This window comes from Zootermopsis nevadensis, unplaced genomic scaffold, assembly GCF_977971745.1.
Source record: "Zootermopsis nevadensis isolate Lab colony 2312 unplaced genomic scaffold, Znev_1.0 Znev_ptg000017l, whole genome shotgun sequence".
Taxonomy (NCBI): Eukaryota; Metazoa; Arthropoda; class Insecta; order Blattodea; family Termopsidae; genus Zootermopsis; species Zootermopsis nevadensis.
The window spans coordinates 1278991-1284702 of NW_028259149.1; positions in this window are offsets into that span (position 1 = coordinate 1278991).

Here is a 5712-nt window from a genome sequence, read left to right on the forward strand (position 1 = left end):
CGGTTTCAGCGATTTTCCAACTACAATCGGACCCCGTTTGTCACCACCGTCACTGTTAACATACAGAAGAACTGTAATCCAGATTTTTGCAAGATTCACCTTTCAATGCCAGCGTCCTATCCGGGAGGGCGTTCTAGAAAAATCCGGTCTCATCCCCATTATAAATGTCCCGCGGCTAATATCCCTTCAGCAGTGTTGGCCGTCTCTCGTGCCACAGCAGCACTTTCGCCGGCTAACTTCTTATACACCATACCATGTCGTTCTTTAAATCTGCACAATTTTCAGTATTCAGTCTTGCGGCTATAGTCTTGGCTTTTTCCCGCAAGATGGTGCCATCAACAGGAATTCCTGAGGCCCGCGATTGCTGGTACCAAGCAAAGAGGACACTTTCTAGCTCACTCAAAGTTGATTTTCTTCCAGTTTTCCTTTTTTTGCATGAATTACCACACTTGTCAGTTTGTTCCCGGATTTATTTCTTCTTCGCAACTATTGAGTTTAGGGTAGATGGTGCTAATCCAAGGCGTTTAGCAATGTCGATTCTTCTTTCAAATGGATTCTTCTCCACTTCTTTGATTTTTAATGTTTCTTGAAGAGTTCCGACTTGCTTTACTGGGCGAGACATGGGACAGGAATAATAACAAAAATATAGATTGGAACTAGAAGAATCGAAATATGAACGGATAATACTATTACTGCCGAACTCGATGAAACGTAGTTGCAGAAGACCCTGAACCACTGAAAACGAGACGAACCAGAACTTATAATGAAAGCATTCCGAAAGAAATTCACACTGTGCATGCCATCTGGCGGCGGTGGAACGAAATACGTATGAGTGCAGCCTAATGTAAACTCATAACGTTTCTGCCAATCAGCACCGCCATTGACTCCAACTAGCACCCCCGCAACGCTAACCCATTATACCAAACAAAACTCGGCTGGTCAGGCGATATAACAGGTTACCGCTACTTTATATTCCAAAAACATTGTGCGTCTTTCGGTATTTATTAATTTATCTCAAAAGCCAGCATTTTAAATTCTAAAAACATAGCGTAAATTTCGTTATAATTTCTCAGAAACGATCGTAACGGGAAAATTGTGGGCCAGGACTAAGATTTTTGAACGATTGATGCGATAAAATGATAGAAGCGGGAAAATGTAGCATTATTTTATATGGGGTGTATCCGGGACCGAACAAAACGGACGATGCATACGGGAAAACGATAGTTCGGGCACCGATGGATAGAGGTTTCACTGTACTTGCTACTCTGGGAACCTGAAATATGACGTTGTTTGCTGTTGTTGGCAGCGTAAATAGTTAAGTACGCAGCAGAAAATAGTTAATTAAGGAAGTTGGTAAACTTTGTGTTTGATTATACATACAATGTGTTATTTGCTGTGTTTGTATCTTTGTAGGAGTGATGTAACATCTAGAGTAACGCAGTTGCACTTTCAATAAATGAATGCTAAGACCAGTTCAGAATCACAAAGAACAGGTTCTAAAAGTATTCCATGCTGGAATGTAGGACCTGTTTGTCTGTTATTTCTGTATTTGGTTTATGCTGTTACAACAAAGTTTTTAGGAAACCTGAAAGATGTAGATGGATCTTAATGAAGCAGGGTGGGAGGTTTGAGTGTGGATTCATGTGGTCCATTGGTGAACATGGTTATGAGCCTTCTTTTTATGGCTCGCTTTCATTTGTTCTGTTTCTTCTACTAGAGCAATGGCGATTTTGAGGCATTGCGACAGTGGGAAAGGCCGTGGTGGGCCCTGGACTGTAATCCAGCGAAATTTTAATTCCACGCAGGAAACCTACGGATTCAAATCGCGACTTCCGGATTGAGGTGCACATTTACTACAGACCTCTCAGGGTACACTTGAGGCCGTTCTTTGTTTACTTCACGGTCCTTTGTGTGTGCTGTTTATTTAACGACGCTGCTGTTAGTGGCTCGGTTTATGAGTGTCGAAAGACATGTTGGTGAGTGAGTAATGAATTGGGTATGGTGTGGAAGGAAGTGGTCGTGGCTTACTTAAATTCGGCTTACAGTCACGGCATTTGCCATGGGAAACCTCAGTGTGGCCGGTTTCTGGAACCTCCACCGGTACGGAGCAGAATTACTAAGTCTGAGGAAAGTCGCGGTTAATTCTCATTTCGGATAGCAGGTTCTCCGCGTGTGACTGGAAGCTTCAAGTCATGACTCACAAACTGTCTTTCTCTTTAGTCAGCTACCGCAGAGACTAATTTCTGTGGAGCATAACTGTTCTTGAGAAGCTGATGGTAGTTCATATCGTCAACATATTCCACGACCTTTATGGAACCCTGAACGTTCAGTACCATTTTCAAAAGAGCCCGCCACTTATCTGTACCAGAGCCAGTTAAACTCAGTCCAAAACTTCCATTTCTTATCCGTTTTAATATTATCCTTTCATATGCGCGTAGGTCTCAGAAGCAGTCCCTTACCTTCACGTTCTCTGATTCAAATCCTGTTTCCTGAACTGAACGAATTATGACGCCTCTCGTGGAACGTCGTGACGCACACAGCTTCATACTCGGTGCCATGAGAACCCGATATCTCGTGTTGTGAATGCGCTCCTAGCGGTCGCTCATGGAAGGAAGATATATTTGTAATTTGTTAGGATATCTGTGGTAGCCACCTTTGGATTATTTGTGCATGCATTTGATGCCTGGTTTTGAGTCATTCTTCTGGTGTTAACAGTGATTATTTCAGTACAATTGTAGATTTCTTAACCTAAAAGGGGAAAACGATTTGTAGTTTTACAGAAAATTCAGATAACCGGTTTCTTATCCCCACTGCACGCTTGTCAAATGATAAAGAAACGTTTCAAGGCTCGTAAAGGACGAGTATTGTTTTGCAATTTATGTATCATATGCTTGTGATATCGAACCCCCAAAACTGTCTGTGTTATCACTCATACCGACGATATGTTATTCGTTCTGATGGCTTTAGCTTCAAAATTTGTATATTATACTTCATTTTGAATGTACTGAAAGGTGTTATTGCAGTTCAGTTCTGAATTGTAGATTCACCATATTATTGGAAAGAAACAAATTCTAACTTGTAACCATGAAGGAGTAAGTTGGGAAATTTGTTTGCAGTGACAGATGTCAAATGAACAAAAATTTGAAACGGCAGTTGAACAAACTATGAAGGAAATTCATGATGAAACTGCTGATATCAATGATGTGTTTAACTCTATAGCACTGAGTGAAGAGCGTCTCAGTAGGGGGGGTTTCCAGAAAGGATGTTTTGAAGGGGAATTGGAAGAATTCCAATTGGTTTACCATCCAGGTGCTGAAATAGGATATTATGCAGAAACTACACCTCAATATTGAAGCGAGTCTGGTGGATTTACATGAAGTGTTATGATTGTAAATGATCTCTGTACTTACAAATATTTATTTTAGAAAATCAAAGCTTCTTATACTCAGAAATTTTAGGACATAAATGACATTTAAAATTCACAATGCATGCTTCTTTATGCTAGATGTCTTGTAGTACAAAGGAGCTGGCACTATTTTAGCCGAAAGTGAACTGCAAACTGTTACTTGTTATGCCTGTTTGCAGGTGAGTACAGATGAGATCGAGTCACTTTACAAGGAGCATTCTGTTGCATGTATTCTTCATTATGAGGGTTGCCTTGGCTCCAGTAATTGAAACTGTCATTCTGTTAGATAGACTTTTTATTTGCATGAAGAGGCAACTTACAAATCTGCATATACTTTGTGTGTGCGCGCTACGTGTGTTGACATGGATAAGAGAAGAAACGGCTGTGCTAAGGACAGCAGGTTTCAAGCTACGTAACAACATGGAATAGTAGGATTTGAGGTTTTCACGGCAGTGAGTATGAAGATTGCTGTCTTCTGGGTTGTAGGACCATGTGGTCTGGTTGAAGTTTACTGACATTTCAGAGGGCCTTGCTTCCTCCATCATCAGGGTGATGAATAAGCCGTGCGAGTGGTAAGCACTATAGTTATATGGAGGCAGTAAGGACCTCAGAAACGTCGGTAAACTGCTACCAGACTACATGGCACCACAACCCAGAAGACAGCAATCTTCAACGTGGAATAGGTTTGAAAAAGACTGATTGGCTGAGTAGGACAGTGAGCGGCTACTGTCGGATAACAGCTTGCTTACTTGCCCTGTCTTATATTAATCATCCAGAAATTCATGTCCACTACGTGCCACCCTGAACATGTTAACTACAGTGTTTCCTGAATTGAATAACATTTGATGTCACTCATCCCTCGAAGCCAACTTCACACTGAACTCCAATCACAAACGCCAAAGGACAAGAATTAGATATCTTATCTATTCACACATGTCACTAGCATTTGAAATATTAGTTTTATAGTGAATTTATTTAATATGTTTTTCAGGGCATCCAGGACTCCTAATTGGTAAAATTGTTTCATTCAGTTATCTATCCCCAGTGTTACTGTATTGTTTCATTCAAGAATTCTCATGGGGAAAGAAGAGATTGAAGGTTGTCTAGGCAACACAGAGTTTTCCTCCGGGGGCTTCCCCGGTTTCTCCGTGGCATCCCAACAATTACTCCATTCACACACAGAAGAAGGCAATGGCAAACCACTTCTGGATCATCTGCCAAGAACGTATATGAACAGGTCCCAGTCCGAGAAAAGGATGGAAGGATCCTGTTCATATGGACTTGTCGTCAGACAGAACAATAAAGAAATAAATGGTAATGGGTTGTTTTTAATACAGATATTAAGTAAACATCAATGTTTTATCACCAGTTTATAACCTAATTAATCACCTGTACCACAATTATTGGGTCAAGTCCCTCTCCTCTGCTACAGCATTGCATTCAGCCTTGTATGTCGTCCATAGTGCTGAAACGTTCTAGCAGTGTCTGAATCATGTCAACACATTTCCCCCAAACCACAGCGTCAAGCAGCAGCTGAGGCAGAATGGAACGAATTTTGGAAAAAATCAAGTGACAGCTTGTGAAGAGTTGGGGCACTCTTAACAATTACTAGATCTATAAATGTAAGCTCCTGCTACAATCACCCAGCACAGTGTTGAAGTAATGAGTGAGATGGTAACCAAGGCATTGTGAAGTCAGTGGAGGGTTTAAAGTTTATGGTCAAGGAATTCACATGTGTGCAGACCTCACAGGAGTTACACTGTTACTGAACAGCTGAAACAAAGATCAGCTTTCCTCATTCCCTTTAACTGATTCCCGCAGGAACAAAGTAAGCATGTTTTATTGGTCCAATCTCATTGGAGTTCCCACAGTTAATACAAGTCGCGCTGTACATCACCAAGCTTCGCTGACCTTGAAACATAAGATCATACAGTCGAAAAGTTACCACCTCCAAAATGAAAACTGCTTTTGTAAATTGTGTACCACATGTTCCACCTCGAAAAGGCAACTTGGTCCTTGTTGAGAAACGGTCCTTCGTTTCACGAAGGAATTACGCAGATTGAGGGTAAGATTTCACGTTCACACAGCGACAGATACGAAGATTGCTGTCTTCTGGGATATCGCGCCCTTCCACTTCTTCACTGTATTCAATGGCGTGATCCATCCCATAAGTTTCGTATGTAGGAAGTCCAGACTGAAATTGCATTGTTTGCCGAAATGTTGGTTAACATAAAACATTTAGCACCCGCCGAGAAAACCTACGGTCAAGTTTAGTTAAGTTATCTGTGCACTAGAAGATAGAATGA